At 46.6% G+C, this 26,039-nt stretch overlaps 1 protein-coding gene across 2 annotated transcripts in view; it reads right to left on the minus strand.

Moving 5' to 3' along the window:
- LUZP1 (leucine zipper protein 1) overlaps nt 1–26,039 on the minus strand; it is a 79,344-nt gene that overhangs the window by 42,057 nt on the left and 11,248 nt on the right. The window contains exon 1 of one of the 2 annotated variants that reach the window (XM_054011867.1): nt 14,403–14,428. The exons of the other annotated variant lie outside the window; for it this stretch is intronic. The gene's annotated coding sequence lies outside the window, so the exon portion shown is untranslated. Of the gene's footprint in view, nt 1–14,402; nt 14,429–26,039 lie in introns of those variants that run through there. 2 annotated transcript variants of the gene reach the window in all.

A 26,039-nucleotide genomic window follows, 5' to 3' on the forward strand; every position in this document is an offset into this window, starting at 1 on the left:
AGGCTTTAAGAGGTTAATGTGATAAATCTGTTCTTGTTTCCAGCGTCCTGGCTGCTGCACCTTGTAGGTTACTTCCCCCATGGGTTCAACCACCTCATAGGACCCCTGCAATTGGGCCAAAAGCTTGCTTTCTGCCATGGGACCAACACCATCACCAGATCCCCTGGTTGGAACTGTCGGACTTTTGCCTGGCGATTGTTCGCTGGGCCTCCTGCGCCTTTTCCAAATGTTCCTGTACAATAGGGTTGACCCGGGCTATCCGGTCTCGCATCTGCATTACATGCTCTATTATATTTCTCCCCTCATTGGGTTCCTCTTCCCAGATTTCTTTTGCGATATCTAGTATGCCACGGGGGTAGCGTCCATATAATAACTCAAAGGGGGAAAACCTAGTTGAGGCCTGAGGTACCTCCCGGATTGCAAACATAAGGTAGGATAGTAGGGTGTCCCAATCCTTCCTGTCCCGACTTACCACTTTCCTTATCATTGCCTTGAGGGTTCGGTTAAACTTTTCTACCAGCCCATCGGTCTGCGGATGATAGACTGAAGTTCTCAAGGTATGTATATGGAGCAGCGTACAGAGGTCCTTCATTAGCTTCGACATAAAGGGGGTACCTTGGCCTGTTAATATCTCCTTTGGTAGCCCCACTCGAGCAAAGATCCTCACCAACTCCTTAGCTATCGTTTTAGAGGCCGTGTTCCGCAGGGGGACGGCTTCTAGGTAGCAAGTAGCATAATCCAGAATGACAAGTATATATTGGTGGCTGTCTTCTCCAGGGGTCCCACTAGGTTCATGGCTATTTGCTCGAAAGGGATGGGAAGGGGTACCAAAGGTGCCCTCAAGTGGGGACGGTAACTGTGCAGCTGACACTCCAGGCAGGACGCACAGTACCTCCACACTTCTTCATGTACACCGGGCCAGAAGAATCGTCCCTGGACCCGTGCCAGGGTCTTTTCTACCCCCAAAGGCCCCCCAAAAAAAGAGGACTATGGGCAAGACTTAATACAGCATTCTGGTGTTTTTGAGGTACTAGGATCTGCTGTACCTTCTGCCCCTGTACTGATGCAACCCGGTATAAGAGATTCTTCTTCATTATGAAGTAGGGTCCTGGTCCCTGGGTTTTCCCTTCCACGGGACCCCATCTATTTCGGTCACCTCCTTCCTAATGTTGTCGTACCTTGGGTCTTCAGCCTGGTCCCGTCCAAAATTTCCTCTCCTGGGGCTAATCTGCCTAAGATCCAGGGGGCCAGTTTCTGTTGCCTCTACTGGTTCAGAGGAATTAGGGTGTGGGTCAGACTTAGCTGCCCTCCTTTCCCTTTTCTACTTTCTACCCTGTCTGGAAATGGAAAACGAATCTGGGGATATTTCAGAGAAGACTGGGGATTGACAGTCTACTGTGAATGCCTCACTAACTTCAGGGTTCCCCACTTTCTCCAGTCCTCCTACTGGGAGTAAGTCTCCAAACCCTGGGAAGTCCCTCCCTACGAGCACCGGGTATGGGAGTTTAGGGACTACACCTGCTGCTACCTCAGTTGTGTTCCCCTGGATTTCAATTTTTAAAACTGGGATGGTTGGGTAATAACTAACTGTCCCATGGACGCATGTTAGCCCCATATGTTTAGCCTGCAGCAGCTGACTACGCTTCACAAACTTCCCTGAGATAAGTGTGATAGCACTCCCCGAATCAACCAGTGCTGTGGTCTCCACCCCATTTAGTTTCACTGGTCTGGTGTACATATGTGGGGTTAGTGAGACCCCCACAAGGTGGATTAGGGAGCATGGATCTGCCCAGTTCCCCAGGTTACACTGCATAGGCTCCTCAGCATTGGGACACTGTGCAGCTATGTGTCCCCACTCCCCGCAGGCATAACATCTGTATGGGGCCTTAGGCATTCCCTGGTCTCTTGGTTTGGGCAGTCTAACATCCCGATCCTCTTCTCCCTCAGTGCTCCAACTCTTTGTAGCTTCAGGTGGGCCTTCAGCCCCTCTCTTTTTCCACCTGGGCTCTCCTGGTGGCCCAGTCACCCGAGCTCTAGGGCTTGGTGCTGCTAGTTTAACCCGGGGTGCCTCTTCCTTAACTGGTCGGGTAAGCTCCCTCGCCGTCCTTCGCCCTTCTACCAGTGCGACAACTTCATCATAGGTGGAGGGTTCGTTCTGGTTTACCCAGGCATGAAGGTCTGGTGGTAGCCCCCTCACGTATTGGTCGATGACCAGAACCTCTGCTTTCAGCTGGGGGTAGTCTGCCGCAGCCTCTTCAGACAGATCATAGTAGGCCTTCTGGGCCTCCCCACACAGGAATGGGGCGAGGATGCCAGACCACTGATCTTGAGGCCAGGCCTCCCGTAGGGCTGTCCTCTCAAAGGCCAGAAGGTATGCCTCTACATCATCCTTCCGCGTCATTTTCTGCAGCCAATGGCTGGCCTATATGATCTGTGTCCTATCATGGCCACAGTTCAGCTCTGTAAGAGTCTTTACCTGGTTTACCAGTTCCCGCAACATAGCTCGGTCTTGAGCAGCCTGGTCAATCAGCAGGCGATTAGTCTCTTGCTGCAGCCGCACTGCCTCCTGTTGGGCAGCTGCCTGGACACGGGTAGCCTCCTGCTGGGCCGCTGTAGCTTGTATCAATGACCGTACTAAGTCATCCATTGTGGTGAGAAAAAAAATAAACCCTCTCCCTTTTTTTTTGAAATCACCCTCCTTTTTCCACCGCGCTGTGCACACCAGATCCCACCCCTGACACCAGTTGTGACAAAGTTCCTCATCTACCTTTGTGGGTCCTGCGCTTATTGGCGGATTTTGCTAGCCTCAGAGATCTTCCTGTGTTGGATCAGGAGCTGAGAAGTTTTGGGGGGAACCCGGGCCCGCCCTCTACTCTGGGTTCCAGCCCAGAGCCCTGTGGATTGCAGTGCTCCTGTAACAGCTGCATGACAGCTACAACTCTCTGGGCTACTTCCCCATGGTCTCCTCCAAACACCTTCTTTATCCTCACCACAGGACCTTCCTCCTGGTGTCTGGTAATGCTTGTACTCCTCAGTCCTCCAGCAGCATACCCTCTCAGCTCCTTGCACCTCTTGCTCCCAGCTCCTCGCGCCTCTTGCTCCCAGCTCCTCATACGCACACCACAAACTGAAGGGAGCTCCCTTTTAAACCCAGGTACCCTGATTAGCCTGCCTTAATTGATTCTAGCAGCTTCTTGATTGGCTGCAGGTGTTCTAATCAGCCTGTCTGCCTTAATTGTTTCCAGAAAGCTCCTGATTGTTCTGGAACCTTCCCTGTTACCTTACCCAGGGAAAGGGGACCTACTTAATCTGGGGCTAATATATATATGCCTTCTATCACTCTCCTGTAGCCCTCTGGCCTGACCCTGTCACACTAGACACTGCCTACACCAGTGTTCAAAATACAGGAAAGAAATTTCCTCAAATAATCAGGAATCCAAGAACTTTTCCTGAAAAGGCAACAAGGAACATCTGTGGAGCAACCTGCCTCTGGATCAGAGATGGACCCAAAGGGGTTAACCCAAACACAGAGATTGGATATTTTGCAAGTTAAATTCAGAACAGATTAAAGTCTAGTCCTGGACAATGGCTGATGGATTGCATTTGCCTCCGACAGCTCCCCTTTGGCAACATCTAGATAGTTTGTAATGGCAATAAGGAGTAGAATCTGAGTGCACCCCAAGCCCTGGACTGGTGGAGAGGGAAGAGGGAGAGGAGTTGCTGAATTTCTGCTGGAACCTGATGAGTGGTGTTTGTGTAGCTGAATTCCTTACTGAATCCACAGCGTATATGTGGGGATTGCCTGTATTGTAGCAGGGATGACTGACTTACCACTCAGCAGCTGTCTCTTGGGAAGAGCTGCCCAGGTCAGAATTTCCTAGGTTTTCAAAGATCAGGGAACAGAAAAACAAAATATTCCCAGAACTTTTCTAATGCAGCTGTGTATCTGATCTATCTGCAAAACTGCCAGCCAGTATGTGAGCCTGCTGCCATCTACTGGAGACAGGAAACAAATGCAGAATGAGAGTTAGAACCCAAGATTCTGCATCTGTAGGGAGAAAGCCTCAAATCCATTTCCTTGGGCATCTAGAGGAGAACAGGGAGAGCTCAGATTTAGACCCCAACACATCACACAGGGCTCATTGAAGGTGACTGAGATCAGACCCAGGAAACACGGATGCAGCTGGTGGTTTCTGGGAGTGACGCTTCAAATTTTCTGTATCGTTTATTTTTAAATATTTTCTAATAAAATTTTAAATCAGTTAATTCTGGAATCTACGTTTACCTTCTCCAGAAGGAATTTGGAGGGATGTCAGGTGCTCTGCTGTGACCTGCTCTCAGCCCCAAGGCCCAGGAGAGGGATTCTCTCAAATGCTTGCTCCCATCTCTGGTGTTTCTACTAATAACAAGCAGCTATTTGAAACGACAGGCAAGCTCTGGAGCTTCCCCCATCCCTAGCTGACGTTTGTAATCCCCTGGAGATCTTTTCAACATCAATGTTCCTTTTTTCATTTTCAAAGCAACTTTATGCTCAGCCAGGCGGTTGGTGACCAGCTGCCAAGCAGTACATGAGAAATGTGCAAGTTCTTCCTCTCCAGGGAGCAGAGTAGCGATGGAAATACTTGTGGCAGCCCTGTCCACTGCAGCCTCATCTCGAGTTGAGGCAGGGACTGCTGGTCAGAAGGATCTGAAATCCTCTTCTTGCAGTTTGTATTAGTTCCTCAGGAATCTGATCCTGAAGTGAGTCTCCCAGCAAACAAGCTAGAGAGGCATCTGAGGGGCTAATACAGCCAGAGGAAAGGAGGGTTTCAGTTCCATTGATCTACAACCCTTGCTCAGCCTGTAGCATTTCTGTCAGCGTTCCCTATAGAGGAAGCACTTAATGAGTTTCCTATTTCACAGAGCCAAGAAGGGAAGAGCAGGATGTGGGGAGGAGACTGCAGTGCCTGACATGAAGGCCTTGACAGGAGGTGACTCATTTCCTGTTGGGCAGAGGGGTGTTTAGTGCAAACACAGCCACCTGCCAAATGGGCCCCTTGCTGAAGGAGATTTGGTGGGAGGAGTTGCTGGGGCAGGGCAATTATGCTGCCACCTCACACACCAAGTGACTGAAAGTGGCAGCAGCAACTAAATCATCATCATCATCATGGCAAATCCCCAAAGGAAGGTTCCTCCTTACAGGAAAATGTAACAAAAACTAAGGTCAGTTGTGTGGCATGCAGGGGTCAAGCTGGGCGAGCAGTACCAACCCCCGCCATGTCACCTTACACAGCTTACGGGCTGCTGCACTCCTCGCCCAGATTCCTTTTTCCTGCCTATTGTTTGGGACACGCTGCTCACAGGCCAACAGCAGGTGGAAGAGCAGGGGAGAGTTCAGCACCAGGCAAGAGCCTCTGAAGAAATGTCATTAGAACTGCACCCGATGGGCTAAGGGAGGCTCCCTGCTGCCCAGAAATGCACCCAGGAGCTCTGAGGCAGAGGTGACTGGCAGTTGTGGTTAACATTCAATTCCACATCAGTGACTGTCCTGCACCTGAACTGCGCTACTGCAGGGTGCCTTGACCAGCCCCAGCCCCTGCCAGGGAACAGCAGCAGCTGTCTCTTGAACCTGCCTGCAGGACACCATTTGTGGGCAGTGACTAGGATCCCATTTAGCACATTTGAACAGTGCCTGCTCACAGCTCTGACATGCAGGCTGGAGCCAGCATAAGAAATGTTTCAGAGTAACAGCCGTGTTAGTCTGTATCCGCAAAAAGAAGAACAGGAGTATTTGTGGCACCTTAGAGACTAACAAATTTATTAGAGCATAAGCTTTCGTGGACTACAGCCCACTTCTTCGGATGCATATAGAATGGAACATATATTGAGGAGATATATATATATATATATACACATTTCTCCATGGGACAGGGCTGCCTGAGTGAGCGCCCTTTCGGGAAATATGGGGGTCGCCTCAGGGAGCGTAACACAAGGAAAAATGTTTAGTTTCTGGTTGGGTTTCCTCTGGTTCTGGTGAAGCCACCGCAGCTCTTCAGGCAGTTCTGCATCAGTCAGGGGCAGCTTCCCAGGCTCTCTTATCTGCAAAGCATTTGCCAGGGGAAGTGCTGGGGTGGCTTTAAACTACACTCCGTGTTGGGGTGAGGAGGTATCACCGTTGATTCATCCATAACTCCTCCTGGTGTGGCTGCTTCCCCACTCCATGCAGCACAGGAGCACATGGGAGACTGCTTTCACTAGGGTGCGGACAAAGCCATTTTTTTTTATAATTTAAAACAAAAAAATAAAATGATTTTTTAGATGAAGAAGCCCTGCTGGGTCATCTAGTTCCCTGGGACCAGTCCAGTTCCTACAGGATTTTTTTTAGTGCTTTGTCCAGTCTTGTCTTAAAGGAAAGAGATTACAGCCTCATAGGCCTATATCAGTAAACTTTTCCTGATATTCCCCCTAAATTGTCCCTCTTTTCATGGATTTTAATGACATCTAAATCAGAATGGATCTCCTGGTCTAACTTCCTGCATAGCACAGACCAGAGGACTTTACTCAATGCTTCTTGCATTAAAGCCAATAACTTGTGGTTGTGCTACAGCAGCATTTTCCGAAGTGCAGAACAACTAGGTACTTCCACAGCCATTGCAGAGAGACATGACAACTGTTCTCCAGAATCTCAGTTTTCATTAAATATGCTAGAACCAGATTTACATAAAGGTGTCTAGGCATCTAAAGATGCAGATAGGCACCTAATGGAATTTACAAAGGGTCTAAATGAGTTAGGCATATAACTCCCATTGATTTCAGCAGTTATGCATCTAAATACCTTTGAGGATCTTGGCTTGAAGCTGTTCTGGTTCTGAAGAAAACTTCCAAAACATTAGCCAGGTATAACCAATACAAAGACGTCTGCCTGAAGGCTTGTCTACACACAAACTGGAACCCAAATGACTCAATCAGTTGTAATTCACACGGTTAGTTATTCCAGTGCAAATCTGTGTGTGGATTTTGGATTAAGAATGCCCTCTTTTGATTTATGTTGATTTTTAACCTTCGCTGCCTAAAAAATTATGTCCTATACTTAATTTGTATGTGTCCAGCTTCAACTTCTGAGCACTAGATTTTATTTAACTAGCTTAAAAACCCTTCCATCATCCAACCCCAACAATAACTAAGGAGGATGTTAACAGCATTAACTAAAGATAAACAAACTGCAAACTAAGCAGCCATGGTATAAAAGGATTACTAACTGGTTACAAGACAGAAACAAAGGGTATGAATAAGTGATCAGTTTTCACAATGGAAAGAGATAAATAGTAGGGTCCCCCAAGGATCTATGCTGTTTAACGTATTCATAAATGACCTGGTAAAGGTGGTAAACAGGGAAGTAGTAAAGTTTTCAGACCATACTAAATTTCTCAAGATAGTTAAGTCTAAAACTGACTGGAGGAGTTACAAAGGGATCTCACAAAACTGCGTGACTGGGCAAGCAAATGAGAGATGAAAATCAATGCTGGTAAATGCAAAGTAATGCACATTGGAAAACATAATTCCAACAATACATACAAAATGATGGGGTCTAAATTAGCTGTTACCACTCAAGAAAGATTCATAGATTCATAGATTATAGGACTGGAAGGGACCTCGAGAGGTCATCGAGTCCAGTCCCCTGCCCGCATGGCAGGACCAAATACTGTCTAGACCATCCCTAATAGACATTTATCTAACCTACTCTTAAATATCTCCAGAGACGGAGATTCCACAACCTCCCTAGGCAATTTGTTCCAGTGTTTAACCACCCTGACAGTTAGGAACTTTTTCCTAATGTCCAACCTAGACCTCCCTTGCTGCAGTTTAAACCCATTGTTTCTGGTTCTATCCTTAGAGGCTAAGGTGAACAAGTTCTCTCCCTCCTCCTTATGACACCCTTTTAGATACCTGAAAACTGCTATCATGTCCCCTCTCAGTCTTCTCTTTTCCAAACTAAACAAACCCAGTTCTTTCAGCCTTCCTTCATAGGTCATGTTCTCAAGACCTTTAATCATTCTTGTTGCTCTTCTTTGGACCCTTTCCAATTTCTCCACATCTTTTTTAAAATGCGGCGCCCAGAACTGGACACAATACTCCAGCTGAGGCCTAACCAGAGCAGAGTAGAGCGGAAGAATGACTTCTCGTGTCTTGCTCACAACACACCTGTTAATGCATCCCAGAATCATGTTTGCTTTTTTTGCAACAGCATCACACTGTTGACTCATATTTAGCTTGTGGTCCACTATAACCCCTAGATCCCTTTCTGCCGTACTCCTTCCTAGACAGTCTTTTCCCATTCTGTATGTGTGAAATTGATTTTTCCTTCCTAAGTGGAGCACTTTGCATTTGTCTTTGTTAAACTTCATCCTGTTTAACTCAGACCATTTCTCCAATTTGTCCAGATCATTTTGAATTATGACCCTGTCCTCCAAAGTAGTTGCAATCCCTCCCAGTTTGGTATCATCCGCAAACTTAATAAGCGTACTTTCTATGCCAATATCTAAGTCGTTGATGAAGATATTGAACAGAGCCGGTCCCAAAACAGACCCCTGCGGTACCCCACTCGTTACGCCTTTCCAGCAGGATTGGGAACCATTAATAACGACTCTCTGAGTACGGTTATCCAGCCAGTTATGCACCCACCTTATAGTAGCCCCATCTAATTTGTATTTGCCTAGTTTATCGATAAGAATATCATGCGAGACCGTATCAAATGCCTTACTAAAGTCTAGGTATACCACATCCACCGCTTCACCCTTATCCACAAGGCTCGTTATCCTATCAAAGAAAGCTATCAGATTGGTTTGACATGATCTGTTCTTCACAAATCCATGCTGGCTGTTCCCTATCACCTTACCACCTTCCAAGTGTTGGCAGATGATTTCCTTAATTACTTGCTCCATTATCTTCCCTGGCACAGAAGTTAAACTAACTGGTCTGTAGTTACCTGGGTTGTTTTTATTTCCCTTTTTATAGATGGGCACTATATTTGCCCTTTTCCAGTCTTCTGGAATCCCTCCCGTCTCCCATGACTTTCCAAAGATAATAGCTAGAGGCTCAGATACCTCCTCTATTAGCTCCTTGAGTATTCTAGGATGCATTTCATCAGGCCCGGGTGACTTGCAGGCATCTAACTTTTCTAAGTGATTTTTAACTTGTTCTTTTTTTATTTTATCCGCTAAACCTACCCCCTTCCCATTAGTATTCACTATGTTAGGCATTCCTTCAGACTTCTCGGTGAAGACCGAAACAAAGAAGTCATTAAGCATCTCTGCCATTTCCAAGTTTCCTGGTACTGTTTCTCCCTCTTCACTAAGCAGTGGGCCTACCCTGTCTTTGGTCTTCCTCTTGCTTCTAATGTATTGATAAAAAGTCTTCTTGTTTCCTTTTATTCCCGTAGCTAGTTTGAGCTCATTTTGTGCCTTTGCCTTTCTAATCTTGCCCCTGCATTCCTGTGTTGTTTGCCTATATTCATCCTTTGTAATCTGTCCTAGTTTCCATTTTTTATATGACTCCTTTTTATTTTTTAGATCGTGCAAGATCTCGTGGTTTAGCCAAGGTGGTCTTTTGCCACATTTTCTATTTTTCCTAACCAGCGGAATAGCTTGCTTTTGGGCCCTTAATAGTGTCCCTTTGAAAAACTGCCAACTCTCCTCAGTTGTTTTTCCCCTCAGTCTTGATTCCCATGGGACCTTACCTATCAGCTCTGAGCTTCCCAAAATCTGCCTTCCTGAAATCCATTGTCTCTATTTTGCTGTTCTCCCTTCTACCCTTCCTTAGAATTGCAAACTCTATGATTTCATGATCACTTTCACCCAGGCTGCCTTCTACTTTCACATTCTCAACGAGTTCCTCCCTATTTGTTAAAATCAAGTCTAGAACAGCTTCCCCCCTAGTAGCTTTTTCAACCTTCTGAAATAAAAAGTTGTCTCCAATGCAGTCCAAGAATTTGTTGGATAGTCTGTGCCCCGCTGTGTTATTTTCCCAACATATATCCGGATAGTTGAAGTCCCCCATCACCACCAAATCTTGGGCTTTGGATGATTTTGTTAGTTGTGTAGTGGCAGTCAAAAAAGATAAGAAAATGTCTGTTCTATTAAATCCCATTAGGAAAGGGATATATAATAAGACAGAAAATATCATAATGCCATTGTTTAAATCCATGGTACATCCACACCTCAAATACTGTGTGCAGTTCTGGTCACACCATATCAAAACAAGACATAATAGAATTGGAAAAGCTGCCTAGAAAGGAAACAAAAAAAGGTTTGAGGTATAGAATAGCTTCCATATGAGGAGAGATTAAAAAATCTGGGTTTGTTCAGTTTAGAAAAGAAACAACTAAGAGGAGATATGATAGAGGCATAATATAAAAGACTCAGTGCAGCACATTTTAAATGTATTAAAAACTGGTTTAAAATGTAACCGTTAATGAGGAATCATCATCCAGTGGGGGTGTTTCTAGTGAAGTCCTAAGGGACTCCAGCCTAACTCTCTCTTGAGAGTCTTTGGGTTAAGTTTAGAGGCAAGAGCACGGAGGGGGGATTATTAACCACACTAGGACCCGGTACTTTGGCATTTAGTTCCCTGTCCTCAATTTGGGAATGATTTTTAGGGGCTTTTGGCAGTCTATGGAGAAAGGCATCAGGCATATAACAGGCCTCTTCACCTGGAAAAGACCATGAGGAAGGTGAGTAGTTTTCTCCCTCACTAAACTCACTAGTGCAAAGTCAGGCTGTAACTCAAACCTCAGGAAGCAAAGCAGGCAAACTATCAATTAAATGCAAAAGAACCCCTCCCAGTACCCCCAGTTTAATGCAACATTAAGGTTATATAGTTAAATGTACAAAACCCAGAAATTTAAAACCCTAGCTGACTTCTCAACTGTAACTTTGATCATCTGCAGGCATGCTTGGCAACACTCTGACACCATACTATTTCACATTTTTACCTGCACCCTTTGGATACCTGTGTATAAGAACTTGTGTTCTCATAATTAAAGACTGTACTATACCATATATGCACAAGTGGGAAGTTAAGATTATATTAAAATCTAGTTGCAGTTCTTGGCTTTAGAGGGTTTTACAGTTCAACCTTCAGGGAGCAATAGCAGTTTTTAATTTGATTACTAAGCTGCATACAAATTCACCATTCAGGGACCATAGACTGGATCAGACTCCAGTGTCCTGTCCCTGACAGTGGCCAGCAAAAGAGGAAGATGCAAGAAGCCTCTTTGTGGACAATTATGGCCTAGCTTTTGTAATCAAAGATCATATTGTGGGAACTGCCAGCCCTACCCAGCTGTAGAAGCACCTCTGATGCCCGTCTCTGGACCATTTCCAACTCAGTGTTTTTAAGTTGAGGGACTCAAAAATGGGGAGCCCTTCTTCTTTGATGCTATGCAAATATGTCTTGTTTTGTTATTCATTGTTGTCTTTCTTGAGCTTCTCATCAGGATACTTAGGCCCTAAAAGCTCCTGCATGTGGTCAAATCACCCTGTAGAGGCCACCAGCAGCCTCTCCCCCAGGCCCTCACAACCTGGGGTGAGAGCAACATCAGCTTCTCTGACATTTTCATTAACAACAGAGGCAGCAGAATTTGCTACCACTAGTCCCTCCCTGTGGCCTATGACAGCCATCTCCACCAATCCAGGCTCTCCTGAGTGTCAGAGGCTGCCACTGCAACCATCACGGACCTTTTTGCCTGGCCTGTGCCACTGGAGAAGGCTATGAGGCACAGCCACCTGGACCATTGCATCCAGTTTCACACACCCTCGTTTCATAAGCATATGCACACTACACTGGCCAAAGATATAGAAGGTCTTGGCTCTGAACAGCTAGGATATAGAGTCTGGGGAAAAGTAGGCTACCGGAATGCTGCCTGCTGTATATAATACTTTGTACTTACACAACACCTTTCATAGAATCATAGATTATCAGGGTTGGAAAGGACCTCAGGAGGTCATCTAGCCCCTGCTCAAAGCAGGGCCAATCCCCTACTAAATCATCCTAGCCAGGGCTTTGTCAAGCCTGACTTTAAAAACCTCTAAGGAAGGAGATTCCACCACCCTCCCTAGGTAACCCATTCCAGTAGTGTGAGGCCCAAAACTGGACACAGTACTCCAGATGAGACCTCACCAATGTCCAATAGAGGGGAACGATCACATCCCTCGATCTGCTGGCAATGCCCCTACTTATACAGCCCAAAACGCCGTTAGCCTTCTTGGCAACAAGGGCACACTGTCGACTCATATCCAGCTTCTCATCAACTCACAGGGCTTTCCAAAGAAGTCTAAGTCATTTTAGAGAGGGGGAAACTGAGGCACAGAAAGGTGAAGTGACCCATCCAAAGTAACAGTGAGCCAATGGCAGAGCTTGGAAAGGACTCCCAGCCCATCTTTCAATCAACAAGACCATGCTGCCTCTCCCAGAAGAAACCACAATGACTTGGGTGATGTTCTATTTGAGCCAAACAGTATAAGGAGAATGTGGACAATCCTGGAAATAAAAAATAATCCTTGAAATTTAAATGTGATAAACGTAGGTGCTTTGCCGCTGCTCCCCACCCACCTAACCCCCAGGTAACTGATATTTCTAATTCACAGTTCCCCGAGGATCTGGCAGACTCCACATTCCTGTGATTCATTCACTATCTCTCTCTCTCTCTCTCTGTGTCTCACACACACACGCATGGAAAATTGTTTGGACAGCATGATGCTTTCCAAGTGTAAATGGGCTGTAATTTACTAGGGGTCATGACAGATTCTCCATCATTGACAATTTTTACATCATGATTAGATACTTTTCGAGAAGCTCTGCTGTAAGAATTATTTTGGGCAGGTCTCCGTACAGTTGTCAGAGTAGATGATCACAACGGTCCGTTCTGGTCTGGAAATGTAAGAATCTATCATGACAGTTATGCTCCCCAGCATGTACAGGGTTAGGCTGATGGGCAGATTTGGGGTCATAAGACATTACCAGGACAGACTGGTAGGGACTGGTGTTTGCCTTTGCCTTGTCACTAAACAGGGACCATTCAAATGGTGTATCCGACACAGTTAGTTCTCTGTGACTGTGCATAGGGGCTGGGGAGGGTTGCCTTGGAGCTTGGCCAATCCTGCTCTCTGTTCCAAGGGAAAGGTCGTGTACCTACCTGCCATAAAGAAGCAGAACCCATGGCACAAAGAAAAGTATAGCAGCAGGAATGAATTATACTACCAAACACCTGACCTGTGAAATGCTCAGAGAGATAAGAGAGGCTACAAAAACAGAAAACCCAATAACAATGGAAGGTTTCAACTATCCCCATATTGACTGGGAACATGTCACCTCAGGATGGGATGCAGAGATAAAATTTCTAGACACCATTAACAACTGCCTCTTTGAGCAGCTAGTCCTGGAGCCCAGGGGAGGGACAATTCTTGATTCAGGCCTAAGCAGAGGGCAGAATCTGGTCCAAGAAGTGACTATAGCAGAACTGTTTAATAATAGTGACTGTAATCTAATTAAATGTAAAATCCATGTACGGGAGAAAATACCAAAGAAGACCACCACAGTAGCATTTAATTTCAGAAAGAGGAACTGCAAAAATATGAGGAGGGCAGTTAAATGGAAATTAAAAGAAACAGTCACAAAAGTGAAATACTTGCAAGCTGCATGGAAACTATTTAAAAACACCATAACAGAAGCTCAAACTAAAAGTATACCCCAAATAATTAAAAACAAAAAACAAAAAAACAGTACAAGGACCAAAAAATGCCACTATGGTTAAACAGTGGAGAAAAAGAAGTGGTTAGAGGCAAAAAGGCATCCTTTAAAAATTGGAAGTCAAATCCTACTGAGGAAAATAGAAAGGAGCATAAACTCCATCAAGTCAAGTGTAAAAGTATAATCAGGTAGGCCAAAAAAAAAATGTCAAGAGCAATTAGCAAAAGACATGCAAATTAACAGCAACATTTTTTTAAGATCAAAAGCAGAAAGCCTTCCAATCAATCAGTGGAGCCATTGGACGATCGAGGTGCTAACGGAGCACTCAAGAAAGACAAGGTGTTGCAGAAAAGCTAAATGAATTCTTTGCATTGGTCTTTACTGCAGAGGATCTGAGGGAAATTCCCATACCTGAATCATTATTTTTAGGTGACAAATCTGAGGAACTGTCCCAGGCTGAGATGTCAATAGAGAAGGTTTGGAACAAATTGATAAATTAAACAGTAATAAGTCATCGGGACCAGATGATATTCACCCAGAAGTTCTGAAGGAACTCAAAGCTGAAATCACCAAACTACTAACTGTGGGTTCAGAAAAGAATTAGATAATTTCATGGAGGAGGTGCATCAGTGGCTATTAGCCAAGATGGTCAGAGACACAACTCTGGTTGCTCTTACCTCTGTTGCCAGAAGCTGGGGCTGGATGACAGGGGATGATGGATCACTTGACAAATGCCCTGTTCTGTTCAGTCCTGCTGAAGCACCTGGCATTGACTACTGTCGGAAGACAGGATACTGGGCTAGATGGACCACTGATCTGTCTGATCCAGTATGGCCGTTCGTATGTTCTTAACTGTTGCAATGCAACTGTGATCAGATGGGGCTGCTACAGAGTGGAAGCAAAAAAACAATTTCTGACAGCTATTTAGGAAAATGACAAACCTAATGGGATTTGATATCCAGGAAGACAAAGTGAATAGTGCCAGATACACACACAGGTAAAGGGAGGGGTCTGAGATACAGGGGGAAAGAGAACATGCGGCACTAACTACACAGTAATATGGCTAATGGCAGCTGGAGTGCCTCACAACAGGATTGGTCCTACTTTGAGCAGGGGGTTGGACTAGATGACCTCCTGAAGTCCCTTCCAACCCCTGATATTCTATCATTCTATGATTCTACCAGGATCCTATCAGCTTGTGAGACCCCCTCAGGCACCAGGTTCCTCTCTGGAGGGACAAAGCCACTGTATGTGTAACAGGGAGCATGACAGAATCAGAGGAGCCAATGGGTTGGCCCCATTTCCCACCAGGCTCCAGGCAAGAAGTGGAAGTGTTACACCTGACTTGACTTCTCAAGCCTCTTTCCAAAATATACACTGCATAGTCCCAGGGAGAGAGGAAGGGAGCTCAGTCTGCTCCTCTCCTGAGGCAGATCCTGAAGAATAGATGCTAGGTTCACACTTGCAGAGTCTGTATTTACAAGGGATATTTCCAAGGCTTTGGCGAAATGGATTAACCCTGCAGCCCAGGAAAGGAAAGAGATCATTTCTCTCCTAGCCACACAGAGAGAAGCTCCCACTACCTACTCTGCTCTCATACCCCTGACTATACACAGCTCTGAACTCATAACCTCGGAACACATCACCAGAGTTTTGCCTCTGTCCTCTTCTCTCTCTGAGCAGGTGTCCTGTTATTTAACGTGTGCAATGCCTACAAATATTGTTTACCAATCAAACCTAGTATCTCCACCCTACAATGAGTATCTTTTGAATGCAACAGGGAACTATGCCAACTGTTAAAGGAAATCACAAAGCTGAGCAGTTTCTATTTGGAAGGCTGCTCCCCCCGACAGAAGAGCTAATTTTCCCAATCTGTTCTAGTCATGTCCAAGCACTAATCCACCACTTTCTACCAAACACAAGTAAAGAGCATATGATGGTCAAGTATTTATCTATTCCTGGCTTCAGTACTGTATACAGGCAGTCTTGGACTTATGGAACAAATGGTTCCTGAAAATTGCGTTGTAAGTCAAAACATCGTAACTCGGAACTGCAGTCCACCCCTTTGAGGGACCGAGCATTGTAAAGTTGAAACCAATTGTCGTAAGTCGAATCAGGGTGTCAATTCAGAAGCATTGTAAGTGCCGTTCATTGTAAGTCGAACGTCGTAAAGTCAAGGATTGCCTGTACCTTCTGTTCTCTGACCTCACACTTCTCCAGTTCATTCCGAATTCTGCCGCTCAATACCCTGTGTTGCTTATGACACAAAAATGAGGCCCAAAAGGATTTTTGAAGTATTCTTCACTGCTTTCTTTTAACATTAGAAATCCAGCTCTTGTCTATGTTGGAAAGCTCGATGGGCCACTGGAGAGCTGCTGGCTAATGACATGACAGTCCTTAGGAAAAGAAACATGATTAATTGAGATGGGAAAGAATTTTTAATCTGTCTTTTTCAAAACTTGTTTTCCATTTGTTTTATACATATTTAACTCAAATGCCTGTACACACTTAGGAGAAAATACATCTGTTAAAATTCAACATCACTACTTCTCATAAAGGCTGAGAGAGGTTGCTGGCCAAGTCTCTGAGACTCCCAGCAAGTCCTCCCACAAACCCAGAAGACTCAACATGACTCAATGTGCCATTCTTGATACTGCTAAGGTAAAAACAAGGAGACAAACAAAACTTCCACAAACCAGCACTACTACAAGTTCTTACTGGACTTTATCCACCATAAAAAGAGGCATAAATACAATTTTAATTCTTCTTTTGCAGGCACTCATTATAATTGTTAATCCACCAATGAAAAATATGCCATTCGTTTTTCAAACACAGAAACATGTAATAACCAGAAATCCAAGCAGCAACCTTCTGCCCCCCACTCTTCATAGGAAAATGCACCACCAAGAGGCAGAACCCCTTCTTTGTACATCACTGTCCTCCCAGCCCATCTTACCCTCTGTGACCTTTTGTTGGCCTGGCCTATGCCAGAAACATCGCCCAATACTAAGAAGGACTCAGTGCTGGCTCATTTGCATGTGCTTAGTGTCGAGAGTAGACCTGGCCAAATGGGGTACAGCACCATTTCAGCAAGCTATGGCAGGGATTTGCTCCCAGCAGACTTTAACCATGGTTTTCCGCAATGGTGCTAAACACAGTCTGTCCTGGGCTGCACTTGCAGCTAAAATGTGTGCAGCTGAACTGAGGCCCAACGAAGCTCCCCTTGAAATCAATGGAAAGGCTCCCATTGACTGGAATGGAAGCTGGGTCAGGCTGCTGGTGCTAAACCCACTATTGACACCTGCTGTGCAGAAGCAGGCGACTGAGTCTTCATCTCAGTTTGGACTGTAAGCAACGTGGGGCAAGGCCTGTGTCTTTACATTTGCTTCCAGACCAGTGGTCTCCAAAGTGGGGTGCGCAAGACAATCCATTGGGGGGTGCTGCGGGATGAGCGCCGCCGGAAGAAAAAAGGGGGGGGGGCGGCCGGAGGAGGGAGGGAGGGAGCGAGCGGGTAAGCTTGCCCCCCCCCCAGCAGGCAGGGCCACCCAGAACACAGGGGCTTTAGGGGCTGCAGGGCCCTGGGCTAAGGTGGCCCCGGGGCCCCTGGCCTGCAGCTCTAAAGCCCCTTTTGGAATGCGGCCCCGAGTCCTCCGGCCCATGGAGGAGCAGGGGCAGCCACACAGCCAGCGGCTGGAAAGAAGCGGCACTTTCCCCTTCAAAGCCGGCCGGAGAGAAGCGGTGCTTTGAAGGGGAAAGTGCCGCTTCTTTTCGGCCGCTGGCTGCACGGCTGCCCCTGCTCCTCCTGAGTCCTCCGGCCTGTGCTCGCAAGGCTGCATTCCGAAAGGGGCTTTAGAGCTGTAGGCCAGGTCCCTGGGGCCCCCTTACCCCAGGGCCCTGCAGCCCCTGCGTTCTGGGTGGCCCTGCCTGCCGGGGGGGAGGGCGCAGGGTGGAGCTCCCAGAATCCCGGCCATGGGGGCAGTGCCGTGCTGCGCAGAGCCACCTGCACACCCCTTGCACCAAACAGCAGCTGCTCCAGGTAAGTGCTCTGCACCTCCTGCCTGCCCCGGCCCTCAGCGCCCTCCCGCACCCTAACTCCCTCCCAGACCCCGCACCCCCACCCTGAGCGCCCTCCCGCACCCTAACTCCCTCCCAGACCCCGCACCCCCACCCTGAGCGCCCTCCCGCACCCTAACTCCCTCCCAGACCCCGCACCCCCACCCTGAGCGCCCTCCCGCACCCTAACTCCCTCCCAGACTCCGCACCCCATCCTGAGTGCCTTTCCGCACCCTAACCCTAATCCAGACCTTCAAATCGCGGTATCACAAAATGTTAAACCAAGATTTTTCAGAAATAATGAAGCATATTCAATCACATTGCTCTCACTAAAAAAATATTATTAATAATAAAAAAAATTTTGTGAGAGTAAAAAGGTTTTTTGTACCGTTAATAAACAAAATTAAAAAAAAAAAATTAAAAATATTGTTTATTTCATCTTTATCTCATCCCTTTTTATTTTCTATTTTTTGTGTATGTTTTATAATGTACATAATAGATTAGTACAGTAGTATATTAATATAATTCATATATAAACAAATATACATATTTCAGAGTAACAGCAGTGTTAGTCTGTATCCACAAAAAGAAGAACAGGAGTACTTGTGGCACCTTAGAGACTAACAAATTTATTAGAGCATAAGCTTTCGTGGACTACAGCCCACTTCTTCGGATGCATAGAATGGAACATATATTGAGGAGATATATATACACACATACAGAGAGCATAAACAGGTGGGAGTTGTCTTACCAACTCTGAGAGGCCAATTAATTAAGAGAAAAAAAAACTTTTGAAGTGATAATCAAGCTAGCCCAGTACAGACAGTTTGATAATAAGTGTGAGAGTACTTACAAGGGGAGATAGAGTCAATGTTTGTAATGGCTCAGCCATTCCCAGTCCTTATTCAAACCGGAGTTGATTGTGTCTAGTTTGCATATCAATTCCAGCTCAGCAGTCTCTCTTTGGAGTCTGTTTTTGAAGTTTTTCTGTTGTAATATAGCCACCCGCAGGTCTGTCACTGAATGACCAGACAGGTTAAAGTGTTCTCCCACTGGTTTTTGAGTATTTTGATTCCTGATGTCAGATTTGTGTCCATTAATTCTTTTGCGTAGAGACTGTCCGGTTTGGCCAATGTACATGGCAGAGGGGCATTGCTGGCACATGATGGCATATATCACATTGGTAGATGTGCAGGTGAACGAGCCCCTGATGGTATGGCTGATGTGATTAGGTCCTATGATGATGTCACTTGAACAGATATGTGGACAGAGTTGGCATCGGGGTTTGTTACAAGGATAGGTTCCTGGGTTAGTGGTTTTGTTCAGTGATGTGTGGTTGCTGGTGAGTATTTGCTTTAGGTTGGGGGGTTGTCTGTAAGCGAGGACAGGTCTGTCTCCCAAGATCTGTGAGAGTAAAGGATCATCTTTCAGGATAGGTTGTAGATCTCTGATGATGCGCTGGAGAGGTTTTAGTTGGGGGCTGAAGGTGACAGCTAGTGGTGTTCTGTTATTTTCTTTGTTGGGCCTGTCTTGTAGGAGGTGACTTCTGGGTACTCGTCTGGCTCTGTCAATCTGTTTTTTCACTTCAGCAGGTGGGTATTGTAGTTTTAAGAATGCTTGATAGAGATCTTGTAGGTGCTTGTCTCTATCCGAGGGATTGGAGCAAATGCGGTTATATCTTAGAGCTTGGCTGTAGACAATGGATCGTGTGGTGTGTCCTGGATGGAAGCTGGAGGCATGTAGGTAAGTGTAGCGGTCAGTAGGTTTCCGGTATAGGGTGGTATTGATGTGACCATAGCTTATTAGCTGTCTGTACTGGGCTAGCTTGATTATCACTTCAAAAGTTTTTTTTCTCTTAATTAATTGGCCTCTCAGAGTTGGTAAGACAATTCCCACCTGTTTATGCTCTCTGTATGTGTGTATATATATCTCCTCAATATATGTTCCATTCTATATGCATCCGAAGAAGTGGGCTGTAGTCCACGAAAGCTTATGCTCTAATAAATTTGTTAGTCTCTAAGGTGCCACAAGTACTCCTGTTCTTCTTTTTGCAAATATACATATTGGGGGTGCGGGCTCAAAAAATTTTTACTGATAGGGGTGCGTGATCAAAAAAGTTTGGTGACCACTGCTCTAGACCACCATGCAAGCCTGCAGTGTTATATAAGTGCTGACTCTGCATTCTGTGTGAACCCAATTGTGTACGAGACAATTGCAGGCTCAGAGGCTGTTACAGAAAAACATTCATCAGAAAGCAGAGCACTAATAAGCAGCATTGCTTAAGGCAGCCAGCAGAGGGACATAAGAGGTTAACATTGCTGGTACCAAAAGATTAGAAGGAAGTTGTCAGTCATTTGAAACTCTCCTGGAATTGAAGCTTTAGGTAGTTTACCTTACAGCATCCCTGCAGGACTCCACTGAACTGATACCATTGTTCAGTTGCTACAGATGAAAATAGACTATTTGATCAAATCAAGAAGGCTCCTTGCATGCCTCTGCACCAATGGCTCTAACTTGCTCCAGTTGCATTTCAAGAAATCCTTATTCTAGAGTTTTGTTTTAAAGCAAGACCCTGTGGGTTTTAGCAAATCGATCAAGAACCTGTCAATAGCTCTGAAGCTCTTTCAAGGGGGTTCCTTGGGGTTCTGCAATAAGCAACTCCAACCTTTGTCAGCCCACGTCCAGCACTGAGCAAGCTTCTGGCTGCACCACAACTCAGGAGAAGCTAATGTGACAATTGCACAGAAGACTGACAAGATGAGGCATGATTACCAAATCAGGAAACCCTGCCTTTCAGGTAAGCAGGAATGGCAGATACCGCACCCACTTACATGAGACACTGACTCACAGCTATGCAACACACCAGCTAAATGACCCCTGTGATTTCACAGTGAAGTCATTTGAACTAGGTGGACCTCAAGTATACTGTTTCATGACAATTCATGCAGGTAAACAAAGACTGACTTGGTAATGCACAGCAAGTAACACTGAGACTTGGCATTCATTTACATGCTCTTGGGACTCTGTCCTTTAGCTCCCAGCATCCTACACATTAATTATGTTCCTTGGACTTCCTTATGGCATCTCAACTTCTCTTATGGAAACAATGCTAGGCTCCTGAGCTGGGGCTTCAAAATATTTGAGTTGTTTCTTCATTGGCAACTGAAAGCCAATGTGACTGAGGGCACGTCTTCACTACCCGCCGGATCGGCGGGTAGCAATCGATCTATTGGGGATCGACTTATCACTTCTAGTGAAGACGCGATAAAAAATGATCCCTGTTCGCTCTGCCGTCGACTCCGGAAATCCACCGCAGCAAGAGGCGGCAGTGGAGTCAACGGCGGCGCGGCAGCGGTCAACTTACCGCTGTCCTCACAGCCAGGTAAGTTGACCTAAAATATGCAACTTCAGCTACGCTATTCACGTAGCTGAAGTTGCGTATCTTAGGTCGACCCCCCACAGTAGTGTAGACCAAGCCTTAGGCTATGTCTATACTACGGACCTTACAGAGGCACAGGTGTACCACTGCAGCTGTGCCGCTCTAAGGTCTCCCGTGTAGCCGCTCTATGCAGACAGGAGAGAGCTCTCCCGCCAGCATAATTAAGTTACCTCTAACAAGTGGCAGTAGCTATGTTGGCAGGAGAGCGTCTCCGCTGACATAGCGCTGTCAACACCTATGCTTCTATCGGTGAAAATTCTGCCAGTTGGGGGGTGTTTTTTTCACACCTCTGACCAACAAAAGTTTTATCGACAATAGTGCTAGTGTAGACAAAGCCTAAAGCCTAAATCACTTCTGAAGATGTGACTTAGGCTGCTAAATCACTTAGGTACTTCTGAAATTTTTACCATTAATGTTTTGCATTTAATTTTCTAGGGCAGTGTTTCCCAAACTTGGGATGCCGCTTGTGTAAGGAAAGCCCCTGGTGAGCCAAGCCGGTTTGTTTACCTGCCCCGTCCGCAGGTCCGGCCGATCGCGGCTCCCACTGGCCACGGTTCACTGCTCCAGGCCAATGGGAGCTGCTGGAAGCGGCGGCCAGCCCACCCCGCTGTATGGAACCTCACAGCAAGGGGTCAGGGAGCTAGAGTCCCACTTGCATCCTGGGTGTCCCTAGCCTCTGTTTACCAGAAGCTGGGAATGGGCGATGCGGAATGGATCACTTGTTGATTACCTGTTCTATTCAATTCCTCTGGGGCACCTGGCATTGGCCACTGTCGGAAGACAGGATACTGGGTTAGATGGATCTTTGGTCTGACCCAGTATGGCTGCTCTTATGTTCTTATGCTCAGGGAGCAGAGGGAACGAGAAGTGCGGGTTGGGTTGCCTGAGGAACAGCATGGAAAGCCAGGGAGATGAATTGCTGTAGCTGGGTACAGGCTCCTCTCCTCCGTTGCAAGCAGACATGAGGGAAAGGAGGTTGCTTGGACAACACCGTGGGAGCTGCGCCACCTGGAGAGCATAATAAAAATGCCCCTTCTCAAAGATAATTATTGTTAAAAAGAATCACTGATTAATGGCCAGTCAAAGAGTATTTTCATCTCTGGGCCACAGCTGTGTATGTCAGAAGAGGGATGGGGATGGACGACACTTTCTGCAGACAGTATAGATAACATTGCAGTGGAGTGTAGGGGGTTTGTGGGAGAATTTATTGATTTACCATAGACTTTAAGGGTGCTTGCTGTGGAACTGGTGCTGGAACACATGGGCCCTGAGCATGTGCACACCAAAAAGTGTACATTTGATAGAGCTACAGACAAAATCTGAACTGGATACCCCTTTCTAACTGGGCTGAGAGCAACCAGACGGCAGACTGCATACTGCCTCCCAGTGAGGAGCACAGGGGCCAGGGAGTGACCTAGGGAGCTGGAGTCTGGTCTCAGAAGCTTCTAGACACTGGAAAAGAAAGGGATAGAGAGATGCCTGGCATCCCATCCCTCAACCAGGGGACAGATCCTGCTGCCATTGGTTCAGTGGAAAGACTCCCATTAACTTTGATGGGCACTGGATCAGGCCCCAGGAGAGCAGGCATGACTCCCCAGATATGTATTTTTAAAGCTCCCAGACTTCAGAAACCCCGGTGCAGTCTGGTGTACAGAGGCCAAGAGATGTGATCTGAACATGTGCTCTAATGGTTACAAAGAGACACAACTCTGGGGAGAATCAGAGGCTGGCCAAGCTGCTTAACATCCTTAGAATTCTCACTGCAAGGGGTCAGTGCTGTAAGAGGTAAAGGTGACCTGCGTATTCATAAACACACAGTACATCCAGTAAAAGCCTAGCTCCAAGTTTCAGCTTCTCATTGACACAGAAACTGATTCCCCAGCACAATCCTTCAAAAAACCTCCCACCAAACAAAAAGAAATTCTATAGCACATTCTTCATTTGCTTTTTTAAATCCACCACTATGCAACTAACTTTTTTTAAATACACATGGGCTCTCAGAGACAATGGGTGAGCTCCCCCTGCTGGCCTTAGGGGATTGCCTCACAGGTAGGCACATTTCTGCTAATACACAAGTGAGTAAGTCAAGCAGAGAGAGTCATGTTGCTTCATTGGCAATTACTGATATTTAGAATCTAATCCTAAATGAAGGACAGAATCAACAGAGCAAAGAAATGGGACCATCCAGCTTCTTATAGACCCTTCTAAGCTCTGGAGAGTGCAAACCATAAAACAGCAGCTGAGCAAGGGTCTCCCTCTAAAGTGCTTTTCCAGGTAGGGCTGGACATCACCTCTTCATTTCACTTGGCCTTTCCCTCTTGGGCTGTCTGAAGAGCATCTCACAGGAGGGAAACATTGACTTTCCTATGCTCTGGTTGGCCCAGACCATCTCCCCCACTCCTCTGCTTCTGCCCACAGAGGGGGAAAGAATGTGAAACCCAGGTCTTTGGCCTAACTTTTCTTGGTGGTAAGAGAATGAAGTCAACCAGAACAAGTCTTCCCCACTGCCAACTCTAGGAAGCCCCAAAACACTATCTCTGTGAATTTGGGGCTGTGCATTTTAGTGGATGAAGGAGGAGCAGGTAGGGCAGGGATCTCCCAAGTAAAACAGAACTGACCATGTCAACATTGCCACACTTGGGCTCTGCTCTTGCTCAGGTGTCATTTTGTCAATCTGGGTGTATTTCATTTATACAGTAGCCTTTCCTCTTAGGCCAGTCCTTAATCATCTGTGTTGCTTTCCCTTGAACTCCCTCTAATTAGTCTACACATTTCTGGTAATGAAGGGCTCAGAAGTGAGTACAACACTGCAGCTGCAGACTCACCTGAGTGTCATGGAGAAGTAATTTACCCCCAGGTCTCTGCAGGCCAAAGCTGTATACACATTATTGTGCTGATATTCTGCATCATGCTCCTCATGTCTAGTTTCTTGTCCACTAACTTTCTGGGTGTCTTTCAACATTCATGTCAGATTCACAGTATCAATCTACCTACCTAGATACTTGTGTGGGCTTCATCACCCTAGGGTCTGAGTGAACATTTTCAAAAGCACTGAGGTGACTAAGGTGCCTATGTCCTATATTCAAAAGGGGCTTTGATTTCAATGGGAGTTAGGCACCTACATATCTTTGAAAATTTGGCCTTAGGAGCCACTAAAGGCATTTAGGAACCTTGTCCCATTGAGAGAATCTCTTTGGAAAATGTGACGTAGGCACCTAAGTCACATATGTGCTTTTGAAAATGTTACTGTGAATGCCTCCTAACTCTCACTTGTCCTTTCTGGCCAGAGAGAGGCAGGTGAAGGGGTTTTGGTGGCTTTTAATGAATCCCCGAGAATGAAGGAACTGCTGTGGGGAAGCCAAGAGGTGGGGTCTTCATTTAGCTCGGACTATGGGACGGTAAGTAGTTCTTATTTCTTCTGGCAGAGTTTGCAAGTTGTATTTGAGATCTCTGTGAACACAGAGCTCACCTTCCTGTGTGTGACCCACAGAGTACTCCTGGGGGAATTCTGCGCCTCTGTGCATGTCCAGAATTTATGTCCCCAGAAGATTTCTTTGCTTCCCCGCAGAAAAATGAATTTCTGCCAAGGAAGCAAAGGGAAGCCACAAGAGTGGTCATGCAACCCTCCCCAGCAGTATGTTTCAAGTGTCCGGGGCAGCCGGCAGAGATAAATCACTGTGGGGCAGGGGGCGGGACTGGGGAAGACCTGGCTGATGCCTGGTGACAAAGTGGGGATTTTCCCTTGTTATGTTGTATGTGAGTCTGTTGAACCTATGTTAGTTTTATTGTTTTGCACGAATACTGTGTGTGCCTCAGTTTCCCTGTGTGCTGCACTAATGCCAAGGTGGTGGGAATAAGGGCGTGTGACTTTGTCTGAGACCCTCAGGAGCAGTTGAGGCTACGCCAACTGCCTGCATGTAGGCGATGGACAATGCCCTTTGTAACTTGAGAACCAGGAGGGGGAATGCAACCAGGTGACTCTTGGCCCAGGAAGCAGGACAAAGACCAGAGAAGGAGCAACGGGCATGTCAGAGGCCAGGCAGCGGAGTCCAGGGCAGTCTGCTGGGGGGGGGGCGGGGGGACTGGGAAGGGAGGAGTCCAGGGTGTCTGGCCCTGGGGTCCCCCCAAGATGGACTTTGCTGAAAGCACAGAAATCAGGGACTAAGAAGTTTTGTTCTTTGCTGTGTTCCTGTCAACTAATAAACGTTCCGTTTTATGCTGGCTGAGAGTCACTGCAGAGTTAGGGTGCAGGGCCTTCTGGCTTCCCCAGAAGCACCGAATGGGTGGACTCACTGCTGGAAGCACATGGTGAGGAAGGGGATGCTGAATGCTCTGGAGGTCAGATCCAGGAAGGTTGAAGCTGTGTAAGCTTCTTGGCCTGGAGACAGTATGCTCAGAGAGAGGAGGCTCCCCCAGAGTCCTGTCTGGTTTCACACGGAGTAGTTCCAGAGCATCGGCCCCGGTGATTCCGTGACATGGTTCCAACGCTGTGCCAGGCTCAGCTGCTAGTCTTGGCTGGGCTGAGGAGGATAGGACTTCCTCCTCCCTTGCACTGCAACCAGGACTGGGTCAGACCCACCACCAGATTTCTCCCCCAGCTGCAGGTAGCTCTGCAAACCCCCCACCACCACATTCCTGCACCCATCGCTCCTCAGTTGCAGGGGGAGGGATCCCTCTACAGCGAGCTGCTCCTCCATCCACCCAACTCCCTTGCATCTAGACCCCCTCATTCCTAGATCCTCCTGCCAAGCCTCACCCTCCCACACTCAGAACCCCCCCCCCCCCCATGAACCCCACTCCACCTGGACCACCCCAACAAGCC

Source organism: Malaclemys terrapin, chromosome 22 (assembly GCF_027887155.1).
Source record: "Malaclemys terrapin pileata isolate rMalTer1 chromosome 22, rMalTer1.hap1, whole genome shotgun sequence".
NCBI lineage: Eukaryota > Metazoa > Chordata > Testudines > Emydidae > Malaclemys > Malaclemys terrapin.